This window comes from Typopeltis vanoorti, chromosome 16 (genome assembly GCF_054136105.1).
Source record: "Typopeltis vanoorti isolate ZY-2024b chromosome 16, IOZ_Tvanoo_1.0, whole genome shotgun sequence".
In the NCBI taxonomy this organism is placed as follows: Eukaryota; Metazoa; Arthropoda; class Arachnida; order Uropygi; family Thelyphonidae; genus Typopeltis; species Typopeltis vanoorti.
In genome coordinates, this window is record NC_143564.1 from 69,301,233 (window position 1) to 69,325,679 (window position 24,447).

At 36.0% G+C, this 24,447-nt stretch overlaps 1 protein-coding gene across 1 annotated transcript in view; it reads right to left on the minus strand.

The window, feature by feature from the left end:
* Positions 1–24,447, minus strand: part of LOC150098108 (band 4.1-like protein 4) — a 637,189-nt gene that overhangs the window by 432,109 nt on the left and 180,633 nt on the right. The gene's annotated exons all lie outside the window — the stretch shown is intronic.

Below are 24,447 nucleotides of genomic sequence, written 5' to 3' on the forward strand. Positions count from 1 at the left end.
TTATTATTATTACATGACACCTCCAGGGAGTCCAAGGACTTATTGCAGGAGAGCGCTCTACTTCACTAATCTTGCTACTACGCTACTACTATCAACTGCCCATCTTCACCAACAACAGTATTTTTTGCCTGTAAATTACATGTGTTCTGAAATGTATTCTGAATTAAATTTACAAATATGTTTCATCATAATTATAAAAATTCTACATGCTGATTCCGAGAATATCTAAGGCTGCTCAAAGGGGAAACTGGCAATACATTGACTAATAATAGCGTAGAATTTTTGTCATTACGAATCTGGTTTTTAAGAAAAGACTTGCTGGCATGTAAATATATACATATATTTGATGATTGGATGATTAGATTAAAATACATGTTTAATTTGACAAGAAAGAATTGCCTGTGGAAGCAAATAAAAGTTTCCTTTTCCTACATGTGTCCCTCCCAAGACAGACAGCGAGGCAGCATCACGCAATTCCTGCTATAGAGGGGGGGGGGGGATACACTGACACAACCTCCCATTATCCCTCTCAAAAACTTGCCACTATCAACTATGCAAATTCAAAAGAAATTCTTATGTATCGAAACTGAAGCATTATGGATTCTTTTCTAATGTCCCATCAAGCTTAGAAAACATTCCTTACTTTCAGTTATGCATATCATTTCCATATGGCAAGGGATTTCTGATTTTTGCAGATTACTGAAAATAGTGGGCGCATCACCCAGTGACAACTGTTTTAAAAACTTACAAAGTGAAACTCAGTGACAACATGGCTGCCATTAGTACAGCATTTTCACATTGTAATAGTATATGGCATAGGAACTCTACTATAAATACAGGTATCCCTCGATTAACGCAGTTAATTAATCCTTCGATGCTAGCACATATATCAAAATCGCGTTAATCAAATCTAATAATCAATGGTAAAAAGTACAATTCGTCCATGCTCGATTACTGTATTAATAATTCGTTTTATATGGTACTCTTTTAGGAAAGATAAAAAACGAATGCAAAGTAAATGTTTAATAAATACTTGTACCTACATTATTTATTTCAATTTTTTAATCAAAAGAAGTTATCAAGAGTCGTTTGAACAGTTTTAGTTTTTTTCTTCTCGGCATAAATTCTACGATAACAAGCAAAATGACTCTCCAGATCTTGGCAAAAAAAAACGAGCAATAAAACATAAAGAAAAAACACTGCAAATATAATAACATGATGGTACAAATTAAGTGGATATTGAATCCAACATTATTTCATAGCCGAACATAGAAACACTACAAGAGTTTCATGCCAAATATATAGAAACACTACAAGAGTTTCATGCCAAATATATAGAAACTACAAGAGTTTCGTGCCGAATATATAGAAACTACAAGAGTTTCGTGCCGAATATATAGAAACTACAAGAGTTTCGTGCCGAATATATAGAAACTACAAGAGTTTCGTGCCGAATATATAGAAACTAAAAGTTTCGGAGGATGCAAGCATAAGCAATCGTATGGAAAACATGTAGTAAAGGTGGAGTAAGCTCCAGATCACTTTCCTTAGTATTTTCCAAAATGTAAAGCACATCTCCTAGAGGAGATGTATGATAAATAAGCCATTGGCTCTCTATTTCAATAATAGACGGTTTATTTACTTTCAGTTACAATCTAGAAATTGTTAAACAAAGAAAAAAAAAAAAAACGAAACGAAACCATACTATACTGACTTCGGAGGTCGCGGTATCTCTCAGATACAATTTACTGTCAAATATCACAAACCTTTACATAACAAGTGTTAAACCAAACTGACAGCAAAAAACAGTGCAGAATATCACTCGTAACATATGAATGCACAGCTACTCATGACCTCCAAAGCTATACACTGAATTCTGTAAGAATATTTACATTAAACATTTTGCATGTATTTATCAGATCAGCTGCTAGCTCTGCAGGGTTAAAGGTGCATTAATCAAAACTCTTGCCACGTACATCAAAGGATTGCCGCAATTAATTTTGCCATGTTAATCAAATCCCACATTAAGCAAGGGATACCTGTATACATACAGTAAGCAACTTGATTGTCTAAATACATTTAAGTCACATAACACACTTTCACACATAAAAAAACTAAGCCCACTTTAAAAACCAGTATAAAAAACCTCAAATACCAACAATGGTCAGTTTTGATGTCTCCTCTTTATTCACCCTTTATGTCCCACTCAAAGATACCTTAGACCTCATCCAAGCCATATTTCCTCCTAAGATCTCAGCTCTGTTTCAGTTCACCATGAACTCAGGCTATTTTTTTTGGCAAGGGTTCTCCCCTTTCTCTGCCCTTGGCCAACTTCTTCATGAAGACCTTTGAAGAAACACCTTAAACTCTGCCCCACATAAACCACTCTCTGGCTACACTACACAAATGATGTGTTCTCCATTTGGACACATGCCTAGATACGTTCAACATTTTCTTAACATATCTAAATAATCAACACCCCAAGATCCAGTTTACCTAAGAAAAGAAAAACAACAATCTCCCATTCCTAGACACTCTGATTACATGCCAGCCTGATGGATCCCATATTCTCCATTTATAGAAAACCTACACACACAGGTATACATTCACCAGCAGCGCACTGGCCCCTGACATCCCAACAATATAGGATTATAAAAACCCCATATAACAGGGCAAAATTAATTGGTAAAATCTTAAACTGATAATAGTGCCCTAACTACTGAACTTGACTATATTCTCCATTTATAGAAAACCTACACATACAGGTATACATTCACCAGCAGCACACTGGCCCCTGACATCCCAACAATAAACAGGGCAAAATTAATTGGTAAAATCTTAAACTGATAATAGTGCCCTAACTACTGAACTTGACCATATCTGCAACACTTTCTTAGCCAATGACTACAATCCACTAAAAATCCAAAAAATATTAAAACCCTGTAACTGCAACTCCCCTTCCCCCCTTCAGAACAGAGATTACTCAACATCTATCACTATTCCATATGTCCAAGGCACAACTGACAAAAACCCTAAGGAAATGTAACCTTACAACCACTTACAGACCTCATAAAAAATTGGCAGTGCTTATCTGCTCCAAGAAAGATCAATCACATTCCCGAGACCAGTGTTTCTCAAAGTGTGGTAAGCATATCCCCCCCCCCGGGGTACGTGAAATATCTTCAGGGTATGTGGCAATTTTCGGCTATGCACCATTAACTCATTCATTAAGAAAAAAATTATTTTAAACTTATATTATATTTCTTAATAAATTATATATTATATATGAATTCTCCTACTCAAATTGTGATAATCAATTGAATAGTTTGCAAATTCACGGGCAATCACTCGTGAATCTTCTTCAGCTTCGTATATGAATGTATATTGTAAGCCTGCAACAACGCAAAGAGAATACAATAGCGAATGACAAAAAAAGGTATTTATATGAATCATTAGTAGATGTAATTAAGACAGTTAAACAGATATTAATCAATATGCTTCATTATTTGATCGTGAAAAAATATTGTTGTTAGTTAAAATAATGATTAATAGGTTAGTACTACTTTTACAGTGATATAGTTGCTTTAATAATATACGAAAGTTATAATACCTATAATAAATATTATAACTGTTTAGCGTACAAATTCTTAAGTATGGATCAATGGTTCAAGACTGGGTTTATAAAACGCACAAAAGAGAGCAATATAGAAGACACAAGTAGCTGTAAGCAACAAGAAAATTTTAATATTGTATCTGGATCAAATGAAATTTATAAGGATTGTCGACTGACATCTGTAATGAACCAATGAGGAAGAAGATGAAAAAAATTATTTTAAATACGTTAAATACATTATTTTAAGTACCTTCTTAAGTACGATATGAATTACTTGAAATGTGGATTTTCATGGATGGGAAATGAAGAGGAACCTATTCCATATGTCTCATTTGTGGTGAAACTTTAAAAAATGGAAGCATGAAACCATCTGAAAATCGAAACATAATGAATCCAAGGATGAACCTGTGGAATTTTTTTTCAAAATAAATTTAGAACAATTTAGAACTAGATTCTGATGGTTTCCTAAAAAATAAATACAACGTGAATACGTTATCATCATTTTGGCTACAAATACAGAATGAATTTCCAGAATTAACAGATAAAGCTAAGATTAATTTTTCCATTTCCAAGTTCATATCTGTGTGAAGTTGAATTTTCAGCCCTTGTAGATATTAAGACGAAGAAGAAGAACCACATTATAGATCTTGAAACGCATCTGAGATTGAAATTAACAACTTAGAGCCAAATACTGCTGAAATTTTATCCCACCATAAGCAATTTCACTCCTCTCGCTGATGATAAATTATTTAAATTAAGTAAAAATTTATAGTATCTTTATACATTTTGTTCTAATAAAAATAAATCATGTTTTTTTTCTTTGCAAGCGCATCTTAATTCGAATAAAATAGGCATTTACAATGAAATATGTTTATTTATTTATTATTTTGATAATGGGTACTTGCTAATAATGAAAAGTTAAGAAGGGGTACATGGATATCTGCAGTTTGAGAAACACTTCCCTAGACCTACCAATGTCTACCAGGTCCCTTGAAGTTACAAACTGTCCTACAACAGCCAAATAGCCACTATCAGAATTTCTGAACACAAGAACTACATCCAGTTCCACCAATACAGCCACTCAGACTTGCTGACACCACCGCAGAATACACTGGAAGAATGCCACTATTACACTGCAGCAAATACAAATATGAAAGACTCTTCCTCGAATCTGCCTCAGCCCTGAAAAACTTTCCAAACCTCAACAAATTTAGGTACATGAGACTGCCCCAAATTTGGGAAGCATTCATTCTAAGATCTTCAGCCCAATAACCAAGATCACCCAATTTAGCCCACTAGGGGGCACCTTTTAGGAATCTAGGCCAGACTTTGGTTGCCTTTCTTCAGCCTCATTTTCCCAGTGTTAGCACCTGCATGCACTTATCATTGTTTTTTGTGTTCCTTGATGATGGGAACGAAACACTGCCAAAATATAGCAAAGTATTAATTAATGATTTTATAAGTAATATTTTAGTATACATTGTTATTTCCTGAAAAATAACAGTTATGTATTCAAGAGTGTTGTGTGAACATAGCAAGGGGAAATTATGGTAAAGAAGTGTTGTTGCAGGCATTAAAAGCTTGCCACAACATAAATTATGTACCTGGTATGTAAATACCAGGTCTGGGGTCTTTCCCCCAGGCAAAGCTACATGCGACTGGACGGGTCTCCAGGTTGCGGATCAGGGAATGGCCACCAAATATGGTGGCTAACTGTGAATAGCCAATAAGCAGTCCCAGGCAAGAAGCGGCAATACTAACAGGACGTGATGGGTTAGTGGACAGTACTCCAATTACTCTATAAAATGCCACAGAAGTCCAATGACGGTATTGCGTCAAGGCAAGCTTAGGCAACCTTATGCCTAAATCTATATGTTCCTTCTCCTTCTGATTCTCTCCCAAGCTCTTCAAGGAAGACTAAGGGTTTATCAGATAAGTGTCGATGTGCCGACAGTAAAAAGAAAACACGATTGAAATCTGATGCCAAAGTACAAGAAAAAAGACTCATGCAGGCTCGGACATCGCCCAGTCAAACAAGGTCCGCGTCCCCAATCAAGTAATCAGGGTTGGATCAAAAAATCAATTACTGAACACAAAGTCAAAAAAATCAACCTCAGGCCTGTAAAGGATGGAATATCAATTGGTACATGGAATGTCCGTACACTCTAGGCAACTGGAAAATTGCAGTTGCTTCAAAAAGAAATGAAGAAATACAGATGTGATATATTGGCTATTTCAGAAATGAGATGGACATTGTCAGAGTAATCAAATGGTGGAAGAGTTCTCTGGTCAGGAAATGAAAGTAAGCATGAAGCAGGCATAGGTTTCCTAATGTAAGTAACAAGGCCTGTCAGGCAATGATAGGATACAAACCAGTTAGTGAAAGAATAATGGTTGCAAGATTCAGTGCCCAACCATTTAATATCACAACCATTCAAATATATGAAACCCAACGCAGAGAGTGCAGATGAAAACATTGAGAAATTTTACAGAGAACTACAACTAGTAATTGATGAGGTGCCGAAGCAGAATATACTCATCATCGGAGGAGACTGGAATGATTGGCAAAAATAACACAGGATGGGAAAAGCTTAGGGGAAAATTTGGATATGGAGCAAGAAATAAACGTGGAGAGATGCTTCTGGAATTTTTTGAACCTGATGATTTGCAATACCAAATTCCAACAAAAGGATTGTCGTAAATGGACGTGCGCTCCTTCGATGGCAAACACGGGAATATGATCGACCCGATATTAATAGATCAGAAATGGAGAACCTCAGTTCAACAGTTCAGATCATTCCAAGGAGCTGATATTGATTTGGACCACAGTTTAGTGACTGCGAATATAAGACTAAAACTGAATCAAAAGTACAAAGGAAAGTTCCAAAAAACTAGAGACTTCTCAAAACTAAATGAAGACAGGCTAAGAACAGCATATCAGAACATATTGGAAACTAAGCTTAAGACTGCAAGTGAAAAACAAAATATAAATACAAGAGCAGAACGACTGACTACAGTGCTAAAAAAAACTGTAGAGGAAGTAATTCCTGAAAGAGAAATGATCAACAAGAAATGGATAACTCAGGAAACCCTAAAATTGGTACAAGAGAAAAGAGAATTGAAACTTAAAAGAGATAATTCAGAGGCAGCAGATGAGTTATACTGTCAAAAATGCAATGAAGTATGGAAAACAGCAAGATCTGATAAAGCTAAATGGTTGGAGGACCAGTGCAAAGACATTGAACAGTACTATGGAGAACACAAAACTAGAGAGGTCTACAAACTTATAAGAAATGTCAATAGGAAGTGGCAAACAAGATCAGTAGCAGTCAAAGATGAAAATGGTAAAGTACTGATGGACAAGACAGAAATCATACGCAGATGGACAAGATATTGCAGCGAACTACATAAAAATCAACTAAATGATACTGCAACAGAAGTAATCAAAGAACTAAAAGGCAATCTCTACACCAGCAGAGATCTTTGAAAATGACATCTTGGAAGACGAGGTGAATAAGGCTATAAAACATCTCAAGAACAAGAAGAGTCCTGGAAATGACAACATAATAGGCGAGATGCTAAAATATGGGGGAGAATCAGTTGTAAAAGAAATACATCAGCTATGTAATGAAATATGGAGATCAGGATATGCCCCCGAAGAGTGGAAAAAATCGGTCTTGGTTGTTCTTCATAAGAAATGCAGTGCTTTAGAATGCACCAATTACAGAACTATTGCATTAATGAGTCAGCTTGGCAAAGTGCTGATGAAAATACTAAAGGGGCATATGGAGGCACATCTTCCGGATGAGCAAGCCGGATTTCGACAAGATCGAAACAAATACTCGCCCTAAGACTAATAACAGAGAAAGCTCAAAGAAAGAACAAAACGATATATTGCTGTTTCATGGACTTCCAAAAAGCATTTGATAATATTGACCAAAATATAACATGGGCTGTCTTGGAATCCTATGGTGTGGACAATAAATTGATCTGCCTGCTGAAAGATATAAACAGCCAAGCACAAGCAAAAATCAGGATAGCAGGTGAGACTGGAGATTGGTTTGGCACAAGACAAGGGGACCCAATATCACCAATCATCTTCATCACACATCTAGGAAGACCACTAGATAAGATTAAAGAAGGTGGAGGCATTTCAATAAATGGCACGAGAATAAACTACCTCTGCTTTGCAGATGACATCGTCCTGATTGAAGAAGTTGCAGCAAGGCTGGAACAGACATTGCAAACACTATACACAGAAGGAAAAAGATATGGACTAAATGTCAACTTTGAAAAAACTAAAACAATGATATTTGGACAACAGGAGTTACTGAACAGAGTTACGATAGACAGATTTCAACTGGAAAATGTGGAACACTTCACATATCTTGGATGCCACATGATGCATGACTTGGATCCCAAAAAAAGAGATAAAAATTAGAATAGCCAGAGCAACAACTATTTTAAAAGCCATGGAAAAAATATAGAAGAGCCGAGCTATAAAGATGCAAACTAAACTGCGCATTATAGAAACCTGTATCTTCAGCAGCGTGCTCTATGGATGCAAGGCCTGGGTACTCCTGAGAGAGTCTGAAAGGAGGATATTGGCATTTGAGAGGAAGTGTTATAGAAAGATCTTAAGAATAAGCTGGATACAGAAAGTGAACAATGAGGAAATCTACAGACAAATACAACCAAAAAAAACCTGATCCAGAAAATAATCAAAAGGAAACTACATCTATTTGGCCATATATGTAGAAAGAATGATGACAGAAAACTAAAAATGTTGCTGTTTGGAATACTTGAAGGAAAGAACAAAAGAGGAAGACCAATCAGAGAATGGGGCGATGACATCGTCAAATGGTGCGGAAACTCTATACACAAACTGAGTCATCTTGCACAAAATAGAATGCAATGGAAGAATCATATCAAGATGGCAGCAGACACCTATGGGCACTGGACCCATGGTTGTTGTTGATGACTATGTAAATGCATATCACGTCCATGTTCAACAGTAAGGCATGCGCTGCATCAGCTGTCTGCTCCACAGATGACTGCTGTTATGTGGCAGTCAAGTAACATACTAAGTACAATTTTTATAATTTTATTTTCCAAGACCTTTTAGGATAATTTGGGTAAGTCTGCATTTATGTAAGTTAAATTTACATGTTGGGAATTGCCTGTATAAGCTATTTTAAATATAAACCTGGTTATTTACTCTTTCCCAAATAAGCAAACAGACAAGTAAGTCAAGTTTGTGCCTGCAAGTGTTGCAAGTCTAGCTGGCCCTGCACGTAGTGCAAGTCAAGGCAACTCGTGGTAAAGGTAGAATAAGCTCTGATCACTATTCTTAATATTTACCCTTAATGCAAAGCACATCTCCTGTAGGAGATGTACGATGCTATGTATTAAAGGCAAGGGGCCACTACCCAGACCGGTTTCGACCTTTATCGAGGTCTCGTCAGTGGGAGCCAGGCTAAGAAATACTAAGTTTTAAGTAACACAGAGCTTATAAATATTTTACCAAAACAAGTTACCATAAGGTGCTTTGACCTTATTAAATAAAAATCTCAGGATGAGAGATAAATGTAGACAGTTTTTTACCTTGGGTATAATATATGTTAAAGATAACAAGCTATTTTAAATATAAATCTGGTTATTAAGGTCAAAACACCTTATGGTAACTTGTTTTGGTAAAATATTTATAAGCTCGGTATTACTTAAAACTTAGTATTTCTTAGCCTGGCTCCTACTGACGAGACCTCGATAAAGGTCGAAACCGGTCTGGGTAGTGGCCCCTTGCCTTTAATACATAGCATCGTACATCTCCTACAGGAGATGTGCTTTGCATTAAGGGTAAATATTAAGAATAGTGATCAGAGCTTATTCTACCTTTACCAAGAGTTGCCTTGACTTGCACTACATGCAGGGTCAGCTAGACTTGCAACACTTGCAGGCGCAAACTTGACAGACTTGTCTGTATATGCTGTTTGCTTATTTGGGAAATGGAGTAAATAACCAGGTTTATATTTAAAATAGCTTGGTATCTTTAATATATATTATACCCATGGTAAAAAATTGTCTATATATATATATATATATATAACCAACACATGCATGCATGCACGCATGCACACACACACAGAAGGAGGACAGAAGACCTATAACAAATAAATAGCATGCATGAACAAATAAATATCACATTAGAAAAACCAATATATACAATATATATATTTATTGGTTTTTATAATGTGGTAGGAAACATATAGGTTTAAAGTATCTAAAGACTATTGGAAGCATAAAGTTGACCAAAAGGTGATTGAGAATGAAAAAGCTAAAATACTCTGGGATTTCAAAATCCAGACTGACAAAAGCTTGAAATGTAATACACCTGATACAACAGTGGTTGAAAAAAGTGAAAACAAGGATGTTCAGCTACATATATATAATATTCATCCAAGCTTGATTTGCTTCCCCATCCTTAAGTAAAAGGCTGGTTATATTTCACTAATTCCAGCCCTACTCCAGGGCCTATGAATTGTGGAAATACTTTCTGAATATGAATGCTGTGCTGAACAAAGCAGCCTTTTGCTACTGCCCGGTTTTTACTCCATCTAACTCGAGTGCTTCTAGATATTTTTTCAGTGTTTGGGGGATGGCGCCTAAAGCACCTATTACTATGGGAACAACTTTTGTTTTCTTTTGCCAAATTCGTTCAACTTTGATTTGCAATTCCCGATATTTTATAATTTTTTCAGTTTATTTTTTGGCAATCTCCTGATACTGATATTTCGATAAGCTGAACACCTTTGTTTTCACTTTTTTCAACCAATATTATATCAGGTGTATTACATTTCAAGCTTTTGTCAGTCTGGATTTTGAAATCCCAGAGTATTTTAGCTTTTTATAATAAATTTAGTTTAATCCTTTATCCAAATGTAAGCAAACAAACTTTGCACCTGAAAATATCTTCAGGACTGAGGTAAGGTAGTGCAACACCAGGCAACTCTGAGCAAAGGTGGACCAAGTTCTCATCACTCCTTGTCTCAGTATCTCCCATAATGCAAAGCACATCTCCTTGCAGACATATACACTGCTTTGCATTAAGGGAAGGGCCATTACCCAGACCAGTTTCGACCTTTATTGAGGTCCCGTCAGTGGGAGGCAGATCTAAACGTGGAGATACCAAGGCAGAAGCAATAGGAGAGGTCATATTTACCTATATGGTATTGCACTACCTTACCTCAGTCCTGAAGATATTTTCAGGTGCAAACTTTGTTTGCTTACACTTGGATAAAGGATTAAACTAAATTTATTATAGTCTAACCAAGTGAAAAAGAAACTTCCAACATCTTTCTCTAAATCCAGAGTAATTCAAGGTGGTACACCTGTTTGCAACTCCTATAGGTAAATATGACCTCTCCTATTACTTCTGCCTTAGTATCTCCACGTTTGGGTCTGCCTCCCACTGACAAGACTTCAATAAAGGTTCAAACCGGTCTGGGTAGTGGCCCTTCCCTTAATGCATAGCAGTGTACATGTCTGCAAAGAGATGTGCTTTGCATTATGGGAGATACTGAGACAAGGAGTGATGAGAGCTTGGTCCACCTTTGCTCAGAGTTGCCTGATGTTGCACTACCTTACCTCAGTCCTGAAGATATTTTCAAGCGCAAACTTTGTTTGCTTGCACTTGGATAAAGGATTAAACTAAATTTATTATAGTCTAACCAAATGAAAAATAAACTTCCAACATTTTATATATATATATATATATATATATATATATATATATATATATAATGTATATATATATAATATGATATATATATATAATGTATATATATATAATATGATATATATAAATATATATCATATTATTGTGTATGACGATGCTGAGCAACACCTAGAAAGAAAGAAAGAAAATGCTACAAGTGACAGAAATGGGTATTAAAGTATTAAGAAGGCTAGATGTTAATAAGGATATGGGATTTAGATGATATATTATTAATATTAGACATTAATGAAATAAAAACACTCACCTGCAGAAGGTTCTCTCTGTTGCATTCAAAACATGTGCCTTAAAATCATTTAACATGTCTCCACTCGCTCATAGGCAATGCATTCCACTCACTAGCTACTCTCGATGCAAAGAATCTGGTTCTTATTCCCTTGCTCTCCCCTTCTTTATACAGTTTCCAGAGATGGCCTCCTGTTCTACCCTGTCTCCCTACATTCAGTGAAAAATCCTTTTCACATTAATCTGTAACAACCCCTTACCAACTTTGTCTCAATCATATCCTCCCTCCTCCTTCTATTCATTAAGACAGATTTGAGGGAATGTCATTTGCAGAGCCTCAAGAATAGAAGGATGGTTGGTTTATGGGGGGTAAATTTTCAGCCTCATCCTAAATGCATTGAAAATATACTGTCTTATTTTCTTTGCACAATTTACACATTTTTTTTTTAATTTTTATACATAATCTCATTCATTATCAAATGATTTGATCATGAATGGCCTCCAATGAATGTCATAATCATAAAGAAGTTTTAATTTCAACTTGGAAATAGTATCTTATGTAATTAATTTAATAAGTTAATTCCTTCATAGACTCTTTGCCCCTGCCAATAGTTTATATGGTGATACTCTCAAATATACCTTGCTGCTTTTTCCGAAATGTAAGGTAATTCCTATCTATGACAACAGGCGGCACTATTTATATCTCGTCCTCTGTTATAAACTAAAACCTATCCAGCTTCCACAGACTAATTTTGAAATAAATAATCAAATATTCTTAAACAACATTCAAGTTGTCCCCATTCATACAAAAATCAGAGATATCATTAAACAAACAAACAAAAAAAATAATAATTTAACAAGATTTAACAATTTGGCTGTGAAACAATTTTCATTTGTTTCACAGCCAACTGTAATTCTCCCAATACTCTCTGTGACCCATAATTTGGTATGCAGTTGTAATGTAATATGTAAGATTTTGCACAATTCACAAAATAAATAAGCTTAGTGTAATTATATACTTAAACATGCATGATGAAAAGGCTTGTTTCATATATTGGGACCTCATATTGTAGGCATTAGTGAAACCTGGTCAGAAGCAGACATTACTAACTGGTGTCGAGTGTAAAGGGTACAAGATTTTTAGGAAGGATGGGATAGGAGAAGGGGCATGCTGCTAATGATATCAGATAACTTGAATCCAGTTAGAGCTGAGACCTATGACTGCAATACTAGCCATCTGGTGTGAGGTGGAGTTTAACAAGATTAAATACAGAGGAATGTTGTTATAGACCTGGTGGATTGGTTGCGAGTGATGAAGAAATGCATCACCAAATAAATACGATAGTGTAAAAAGAGTAATTATAATAGGGGACTTTAATCATCCAAAGATTGATCGGGTAGCTATGAAATTGCATGAGAAGAATGAACTTGAATTTATTGAGCTGTTGTGAGACACCTTCCTCAAGCAGCATGTAACAGAAGCAGCTCATGGTTAAAGAGTGTTAGATCTGATTATAGTATCAGAGAAGAGTTTCAGTTAAAGACTTAACTATTCTGCCACCGGTTAGTGACAGTGTTCATGTGGTACTCACTTGGGAAGCGGCTAAATTTATGAATATTCCATTCAGAAAAGGTCACATGCTAAACTACAAAGCAGAAAATTATGACCACCTGATGAGTATGTGGGTTCTGCACCATGGTATCAGTAGATGGATGGGAAGGATATCGACAGTGCCTGTGAAGTGTTTAAAAAATACTTAAACGATGCAATATTAGAATGTGTCCCTAGAGTTCAAAGAGAAATAGAGTAAGCATGAAATGGATATATAATCTAATTAGAGATTTGTAAAAAAAAAGATGTGGAAGGAATACCATATGAATAAGGATGATGTCAGTTATGATAATTATAAGTAGCAGGCCAGAAGAGTCACTGGTATGGAAAGTTAAGTCTGAGTATGAAAAGAAACTGATTCTGCAAGTTAAAGACAATTCTATCATTATGCTGCAAGTAAAAGAAAGAATGCATGAGGAGGAAGTACTTCTTCCTCGTGTATAAGGAGGAAGTACTACAGGCTGTTCCTATTGCAGAATTCTTATTCAGTTTGTGCAACAGCCTGTAGTATACATGTTAATTCAATATCAGCATGGATGCTAAAAGAGTGTTTAGATAAACTGACCATTTCTTTGACTAGGCTATATAATTTGAATCTCAAAACAAGGAAGATTCCACAGGAGTGGAAAGAATGTATGGTCCATTGCACAAGGATCATGCAAAAACCAATGTATCCAACTACTGACCGATTAGTATCTCAGGAGTGGTGGTGAATATTTTGGAAAAGTCGGTTAGGGCTCACATTCAGAAATGGGTTGACAGAGAATCTCTACTGTGCAACAAACAACATGGGTTTACTAAGGAGGTCATGTTTTAGAAACTTGCTCACATTCTACAATAATGTAACCAGTGAGTTAAGACAAGGAGAATGGATATACACAATGATAACCATGATGCTTTTAATTTTGCTAAGGGTTTTTATAGAATACAGCATAAAAAACTATTGTATAAATTGGAGAATATGGGATTGGATTATTAGTTATCGGCATGGTTAAGAGGATGGCTGAGTGACAGGTTATCAAAAAGTCTTATGTAGGGGAGGGGGATGTGAATCTGCATTAACCAGTGATGTGGTTCAAGGATCAGTCCTTGGTCCATTGTTATTCAATCTGTACATTAATGGGATTGGGAAGGATTTGATGCAACATACAGCTATTTGCTGATGATCCAAAGATAGATAGGGTTACCAGGAAACCTGCTGATATGCAGTACTTGCAGAATGATTTGAAGAGGCTGGAATTGTGGGCATGTGAAAAATGGTTATCAGTTCAATGTTAATAAATGTAAGGTCATGCACTTTGCTATGACTAGATATCCAATTCATATTATACTGCGGGATTATGCTAGAAGAAACTGATCAGGCTAGGAATCTTGGACTTTAAGTAGACAGGAAGTTCAAGTGTCATAGTGCAAAAATTGCAAATACAACTTAGAGAATAATTTCAATGCTGAAATGAACCTTAACATGTAAAGATAAGGAAGTCATTTTGCCTCTTTACAAGGCCATGGTAAGACTTTGCTTGGACTACTATGTGCAGGTATGGTCTCCTGGTTTCCATGGTGATTCTGATACAGTGGAGGGAGTGCAAAGGAGAATGTCAAAATTGATATCAGGATTGGAATACTAATTATGAAGACATTAAGAATTTGTAGGCTGCAGACACTAGCGAACAGGAAAAAGACGGTTCACATAATTGAGACTTACAAACTTTTGAAAGATTTATACAGAATTACAGCAGATAGAATTTTTCATTTTATGGAGGGTGGAGAAAGGATGCAAGGGCATCCTTGGAAGTTGAGAATGAATGCCCTCAAGAAGAGGGAGAGGACTTGATTTTTCTCTCATAGGGTGGTGCATGATTGGAATGGATTACAATTGGGTGTTGTGTGTGCAAGTAGCATGAATAAATTCTTTAATAATAATAATAGTTATATATATATATATATATAACTATTATTATTATTAATAATAGTTATATATATTAATATAATTATATATATATAATATAGTTATATATATAAACTGTTCTTATAAGAACAGTAATCCGGTAAAGATGAGTCAAAGACTGGACCATGTTATTGGCATTATATCATGAAAAGTTAATCTGGTTCCGTTGAGAGTGTTGACCAATTTCTGTTGTTTTCAGAGTCTAGTGGTAAGGGGTTGTTATAGGATCAATGTTGAAGTGGTTTTTCATAAAATAGTGGAAGATCAGGAGAGAACAAGAGGTCATGCCTGGATCTGTATAAGGAGAGTTTGAACAAGGGAGCGAGAAGTAGGTTTTTTGCATGTAGAGATATGAATGACTGGAATGCCTTGCCTGAGACTGTAGTTTCTGCAGAGATTTTGAATGTGTTTAAGGCATGGTATGATGAGCCATATGAATGACAAAGGGACCTCCTAGACTCCATGGGGTCTTAGGGTAGTAGTAATAATAATAATAATAATAACTTTTCTGTCTTTACTTGTTAGTGTGTGACAATAATACATTGTGTTAGGGTAAAGGATCACAAGAATGCAGTACTTGTGTGCCTCTCTTGATCAGATGCTGTTTATAATTAGTGATAGTCTTGGGCCAGCTATCTCTAATTGGTCATTGATGAAGACTGCATTTTCCCCCTCAGTCTCCAAAAGTTATACAGGGCTAAATCAGCCTCATCTACTCCCTATAAGAGATAAAAGGCACTAGCAAATACAATACTAGTCACCCTTTTTTCTTGCACTCTGTACTGCTCATGAGCACACTAATCACCTTTTTTTTTTTGATATCCTCTCCACAATGTTTTCTTTTTTTGCAGCTCTTGGTTTATATATCTAGTCATCCAATTAACCCACACTTGGTTTATGCCCCTGACTGTAAGTAAGCACTCTGATACTACTTCTCTCAAATAATCTCTGACCACTTCTCATGTTCTACCAACATTCTTTCCTTGTTCTATCTCAAGCCATGGTGAGATCTAAGCATTAATCCAAGGTGCCTCTTAAGTCTGTCATAATTACAAGCTTTATAATTCAATATAAACCATTTTGTTGGCAGAGAATTCCATGCATTTAGCAACTTCCCAGAATGAGACTGCACGGTCACTCTTCCCAACTGGAAGTTTGGTTATGGATACATCTTCTGATGCTATTACCAGATCCAGCACTCTAAAACTCCTAGTCCCCTCCATGACATACTGTTTCAGGTAATTATTCCTTATTAACCATGGAATGCATTGCCTGATGGAGTGGTGAGAGCGAGAACGGTCAATGAGATTAAGGAGTGGTATGATAGACTTTGTGTTTCTTAGGGTGGGGACCTCCCCTCGATGAGTCTTGACAGACTTTATGTTCTTAGGAAGGACCTCCCACGATGAGTCTTTTGACTCCATGGAGGCCTGAATAATAATAATAATTATTAACTGTATAAATTCCACTTCCATCTTGCCATGTCCCTTTTCTCTCTCCAATCTATGTGTTTCATGTTCAGTCTGCACCCATGCTAATTTGCCAATGAAGAGCATCCACATCTGCTATAGATTAAGGATCCTGTGGACCCCTAATCTATAGCAGCAACCACAATATATTTTTTCCTATTGGCATCTATCTTGCACCATATAGACTCAAATGAACCATCTCCCCAGGTATAAAATCACCTTTAACTTCTAATTTTGTTGACTGAGTTGTTCAGTTATCATCAGCAATACCTCAGCTACTGTCCTCCCTGAAAATACAATCCCCTTCACATTCTATCCCTGTAAATATATAATTTTCTGTCAACCAATACTCACCGATGCCTATAATTGTTGGCCAAGTCAAGCTAACCAATGCCAAAAACACCTTTCCTTTATTTCTGATACTTCTGGTATTCATGTACATGCATTTCAACATCCCCTGGGAACCCACAGTTCCTCTTCTGTAACGTCAACACCAACCTATTTTGATATGAAACCTGTGAAAGTGCCTGCACACTCATTTCTGTACACGCACTCATTTATAATATAAGTGGCTGAACTTGCACCTGAGGGCACATCCCCTAATACTTCTGGTTTCCTTTATTTTGTACTGCCAACCTTTTACTGAAGATCACTCTCTCCAAACATCTAACTCCAAAACCATTCAAATGAAGTCCATCAGATATATACAAACAGAGAATCTTTTGATCAGATGCTGTTTATAATTAGTGATAGTCTTGGGCCAGCTATCTCTAATAACTCGATACATCTATTAAATGCACACTATTTCTCCTGCACAACCTTCTCATTTGCAATTATGGCACTTCCCAATTCAGTACTAATGCAGCAGACTTACAATCTTAACTTTCACGCTTTTCTTTTTTGCTTCTCTTCAGCAACTGTTTCATATTTCTCACCTCTCAATTCAATTATGCCAGCCAAAACAATCTATTTTTTCATTTCTCCCATCTGCAAACTAACAGCCTCACTAACATCTTTGATAATTTTTCCCAGGAAAACATGCATTCATCACTTTCTCATTAAGTATATCTGTTATCATATCTCTATACAATATCTTTTGCTTAGTCCCAATTTCTCACACTTTCATACTTTTTTCCATGCACTTTTTTTTTTTTTCATTCTTCCTCCTGTACCACACAACAATTGTTTCTCCAGACACTCTACCTCACATTTTGTCCTGTGAAGGATGCCATGTAAGCATGCTATTTCACTCCTTACTGTCACCTCATAATCCAAGTTACCTTCTGTAACTGCTTTTATGATCTCATTCATATTTCATGTACTATTGTTCACTCCTTCCATATTCTAAACTATAACACTTTCACTAGCTTGGCTTACATCATTAATGTTAGTTACTTCATTCTCCCACATGATTCATTTATCACACTCACAACACGTTTCCTCTCTCTCCACTCTCACACCATAAACCCATTTGCTTTTGACAATGAGTAAATCAACATCAGAACACACACTGTCACAAGTGAAATCTCTCATGCTCATAATCACTCAATGCCAAGGAAGACTTAGTTGTCACAAAATGTATATTAAATTTCAAAAACAAACACAGACATAACTTTACAGTCTAAAGTAAATAAAATAATACCAAAAATAATTACTAAAATTACTAACATTCACTAAAATAAAAGACTTGTCTGTATGCCATGTACAGCACTGTTTCTACTATGCACCGTGCTTGTGCCACTGATGACACGATACAATATGTCAGGTGCATGGCATGAATGTGTTAACCTCTTCATTTATCCAATTCACTTCACTTTACCTTATTTAAGCTACTGGCCCTTTGCATGCATTCAGATATTGTCTGCTGGATAGTTCTTAAGTAGAGACCAAGCTGCATTGATCTCCTTTCCATCCAAATCTTTATTCTATTCCAATGATATAGCTGCAAGCTGTCTCCTGAGCTTTTCATAATCACCAGCAGCCTTATAGTTCTAAATATCCTGATTTCTCTAAATTAAGGAACAAAGAGAAAAATCACAATAACTTGGGGGGGGGGCATGAAAGGCAAGTACATTATAAAAAAGTGACAATGAGTCTGGTTATTGTATACAAATGAGTTGCATTGTCAGCGGTACATGCAAATAAACCACAGTATAAAAGCAAGCATTTTGGGGCAATTTTCCATTTCATGTCTGGAGCAAGAACAAGACATTTCATGATAGCAAAATGTCTTGGATGTGGCTGCAGGACATCATTTAACAGATGAATTCAGATGGCGAGTCATCATAAGACTAGAGACTGGCCAGTCAGGTGGAGGTGGTGAGATGGTTGCATCTGAGTCATTCCATGGTTCACAGACTGTGGAACCAATTCCAACAGCCACAAACAACGTTCCAGAGATACAGTGAAGGAAGACCATGGACTACAACCACAACTGGTAGCTGATATCTCTGATTATCGGCTCACTGAAACAAGAGTGCTACTCCAAATCTGCTTCCACTGTACACAGAAGCCTTCACAAAGGTGGGCTATAGGTAACCTGTAGTCGACATGCTCCTATTCCCATACCACAGGAGAGCATGTTTGAAATGGGTCAGGTTCCATGTCAACTGGACTCAAGAACAATGGGGATTGGTACCGATTGCAGATGAGTCCCAATTTGCTCTGTGATACCAAAAAAGTGATACCAAGCATGCTCTGATTTGGAGAGAACCAGGGACACATTATCATCCTCCAATATCTGTGAAAGGGACACTTATGGTAGAGGTAGTGTAATGGATTGGGGAGGCATTGTGTTGGGTAGACACACCAACCTGTATGTGCTTCCTAGTGGAACCATGAATGCTGCAACTTATAAAGACAAGGTCCTGGATCGCTATGCTTATCTGCATGCAAGTGCAATAGGAGAGATATTTATCCTACAAAACAATAATGCTCATCATCACTGAACAAAGCTTGTGCGCCAATAACTTCAAGAAGAGACTATTGTATGTATAGACTGGCCAACCAGATCTGACCTTAATCCTATTGAGGGAGCATGTCTGGGATGCTCTAGGCAGACATGTTGCTGCTCTCAAGCCCACTCTCTAAAACCTTGAGAGACTTAAGAGAGCTTTGCAAGAGCAGTGGCTGTTATTACCTACTAAGCTCCTGGACACCATTATAAACAATATGAAACATTGTTGTGAAGGCTGCATTGCCGTGAGGGGTGACCATATTCTTTATTGAGGAACTTTGACTATTTTATTTTGAACTCTGGTTTTCGATTGTTGTTTTCACGTACCCATTTGTCTCTGAATTAACCTATTTATTTACAGTTTTTGTTAGGGTTTCTTTCACATCTCATATCATATTGCTTTTCACAGAATTGCATAAAAATTCATCATACAGGTTTTGAGTTATTGTGATTTTTCTCTTTGTTCCTTAATTTATGGACATCAGTGTATATCCATTTCTCACAGAAGTCCTCATATGACTGGTCACCATACAGGAGATCACTTCATGCTCACTCTCACCAACTGGCAGGAGATTCAAGATCCCATTTATAATAACATTTTCTGGTGACATGATCAGATCCAACATCCTCACGTTCCCTCTGTACTGCCTAAGGTAGTTATCCTTCAATAATTTGAGATATTCATTCTTTTTCTCTTCATTTCAGTTTACATTACCACAATTAAATTACCCATAATAATCTTATTTTCTAGACTAATTTGTATATACATTTCCTTGTCATTTCTCTCCACATTTCCAAATCTATATCAATATCCAACTATATATTTCATCCTGTCTACCTCTACCTCACACCATACTACCTCAAAACCACTGACACTATTTCCTTTTTGCATGTATCATCATCAACAACATCTACTATCATCAACAGATTTCCTCCTCCTTATCTTCCTTTCTTCATGAAATATTTCATAACCCACCATCTCTATTCCTGTCAGTATGTCATCCTCATCCAATGTGTCTCACTTATTTTGACAATTTTTTGGCAAATGTACTCCATCAATGTAGCAATTTTATTCAAATTATTTCTCATACTTCAGGAGCATTCATAAACAAACACATTTGTCCATTTCTGGGCATGAAATAACAAGTCCCACTGACACTACTTTTCTGATATGATCCCTCCACATCTTCCATTAGCCATTCCTTTCAACAATCACCTATCCCATAATTTCATAATTTTCTCTAGTTCAAATGTTCTCCAGGCCATTCCATTCTTTTTTTGTCTGCTCACTTTTGGCATCCATTCTTCTCACATACCGTCTCCCAATTCACCCTACTCACCCTATTACGTCTTGTTCTCTCATTCTCCTCATTCACACTGATTACTCCTCCATTCACAAGCATGTCTTCAATTTCTCCTATCCTATTCTCCTCCCATCCACATCACCTCTCACTTCCTTAGATATTCTATTCACTGTTAACTAGGATTTTTATGATACCATGTTATTACCATACATTGCCAACCATCATATACACCATCAATCTACTATCCACTAATAGTAATTTTGTCTATTAACTGTGTGTGTGCTCTGGCCAATTTGCCTATATGTCACATGAAAAAAAACGAGTTTCTTGGAGCAACAATTCTTCCAAGAAACTAATGTCTCGTGTCTATGTCCATGGCTAACTCACCTTCAACTGAAAAAGTTGAAAGTGAGTTAGCCATGGACATAAACATTCCTCTTGTCATGATGAGAATTAAAATCAGAACTTTTCCAACTGAAGAGTATAATGCACCAATGTTCCTCTAACTGTGCTATGGAGATGGTAGTAATGTTACATATCCTTACTGGTTAATGCAATATAGCCTCTTAAAAACCTCAATCTGAAAATAAAAATGGAAGCCAAAACTTATGTGAAACTGAATTTACTAGATGCAAATTCAATTTCATATAAGTTTTAGCTTCCATCTTTATTTTCCAAAATGTATCAGATTATGCACTTATTCTGAAACCAAAAACCTCCAAGTTTGTATTTCCAACAATTTTATCTGCTTTTTTTTCTGCCTTTGATATTAAATTCTGGAATATTTCAGATGTTTTTAGCTGAGAATATTTTGAATTATTAAGATATAAAATATACATATTTAAAACATGTCTTGAACATGTAATAAGACATCTACTACCCAATAATAGTATTTTTCTCTGTTGACTGTGCACATTTCTCTGTCTAATTTGCCAATATGCAGGTAAAAAATTCCAAGTTTCCAGAAGAAAAAACCCTGCTACCTCCATATGAAATCAGTTAGCATGCCTTCAACTAGAAAAGTCCATATAGATACCTCTCATCATGACCAGAATCAAATTTTTCAGTCAAAGGGTCCAACACAGTTGAAAGAACCACAGGATAATGCAAGTTGGTATTTAAAAAATAATTATATATAAGTATTTAGATTGGGAATGAATAATAGATCAGTGAGCTGGATAAGAGATCTGAAAGATATCAGTAAGTTGTGTATAATGGAAACAGTATTTTAAAAGAGGTAGGTCACAAGTGATGTGCCATGCAGTCTAGTAGCCATATTTAACTTATATGTTAAAGACACAGATAGAGATTCAAATATGCAACTGTCCGAATGCAAAGTTGGAAGATGTTGTGGCTCTCCAGAAGGATTTAAAAAGATGTATGAAAAATTAGCAAAGCACAAAATTAATATTGTGAAATATTAATTATAGATGATGAGGTTTGCTGTAGTTTGTGGATTTGAGTTGTGGAGACAGAGTTGTAGAGTAGGTGCCCTCCCTATGTCTTTGGACTCCTTGGAGGTGACACATAATAATAATAATATAAGGTTCTGAAATTTGGAAGACAAGGATGGCTTTTTTGCATGTACAATAAGTTAGAATGAACTGAAGATGGTGGAGGAGAAAAGAAACCTGGGAGTGATTGTAAACCAAGAACTGAAATTTGGAAGTCCCACTGAAAGAATATGCAATGCTAAAAACAACATGATATGTAAAAATAAAAAAGTTATAGTTCTAGTAGGCATCGAACAAGTCATATATGGATTGCTGGGTGTAGATTTTGTTATCTGATTTTCAAGTTAAGATGCCTTTCCAAAGCATCTTAATATTTTGGAAAAGCATGACTAAGGTAGTCGTGCAATCAAGTAGAATCAAGTGTAGATTCTACTTGATTGCACGTGCAATCAAGTAGAATCATGTCTAGAATCAAGTAGGTGTCTAATCAACTATATAAATAATTAGAATGAGTTAAACTCAACAATTTTTAAACTAAATATTTTTTACTATGTTTTGCTGTTTTCTTCAAAATGTTATCAGCCAATATGGATTTTCTGTAGACTTCTTCCTCAAAATTTTCAATATATAAATTTGCAATGAGTGGTGATAGAGGAAGAAGTCCTAGCACAGATGATCCTAAAGCCACACATCTGATGGAGATACATAGATGATGTGTATTATATGGATACATTTCAGAAAGACCTCAAAAATTTTGTACAACTCCTGAACAACTGTCATCCAAAAATCAAGTTCACAGTGAAACAGAATAAAACATTAAATTACCATTCCTGGATGTCCTAGTGAACAAAATTCCAGCTGAAGGATTTAAGTTAGAAATCTACAGACACATACGGATAGGTGCTTGCATGCATGCATGCTCATTTCACCAGCCTGAACAAAAATTAAGTATCATTAAAACTTAAAAAAACAGATCCTTAATTATACTTAAGGATGATGAAATAAAAAGAAAAGAAGAATTTCAAATCTTAGTTCACCAATTCCTCCAAAATGGCAACTCTCAGAAGATATTAAAAAATTTATTATATTCTGACTAACTGTCCCATCCAAGTCCTAAAACTAATTACAAAGGCATTATCTCTTTGCCCTATGCTGGCAACATATTATGACAGACAGCCCAGTTATTAAAATATCTGTTGTTAGAACAGCTTTCAGACCAGTTGATGACTTATAAAGATTCCTACATTATTACCCCTAAAGACAGTGTTCCATTTTATAAACACCACAGAGTACACAAGATCCTTTATCCCTGAAGAAAGCTGTACATATGTCAAACTGGGAGAAAATTTGAAATCCATAAAAAAAGAGCACGTAGGCAATGTGAAAGGGTGGTCTAGTTGCACACATTCTCACAGAACATGACACTGTAGACTGTCCATCTGCCTCCATACCTTACTTAGAGGAAAACCCTTTCATAGAATGCTCAAAGTCTTCTGAGGTAATTCACTTTCACAACACGTTAAACAGAAACCAAGGAATTATACTTCATGACATATGTAAATCCTTGATTCATGTACATAAAATCCAAGAATCATCTACAAGTTTTATACAATATACACATTGCACATGATGTGCCTAATAAAACATGTGACTCACTGACTGACTATTCACTATCTTTCAATTTGTAAAATAACAGCTGTTTGATCAATTTTAGATCTTTTGTATGTTCCTTGTATATCTTCCTGAATATGCTATCAATCAATGAAAGACAGCAAAATGTGTAGAAGAAATACTTAGTTTAAAAATTTAAGTTTAACTAATTCTAAGTATTATATTAGATGAAATCCAGCAAGATCCTCTAGTAAGCACTGTTCAAAGAAACCAAATAAAATTACTCGGCCACCAACTCAGACATCCACCCTATGTACCTTTTCATGCTCTGGTCCTCTATGCCCCTACAGACAGAAAAAGAAAAAAGAGGCAGACCCCGAACTCAATATTGAAAATATATCAGCAATATTCTCCCTGTTTCCCCCCCCCCAACTCTCCACATCAGAGATCCGTCAATTAGCAT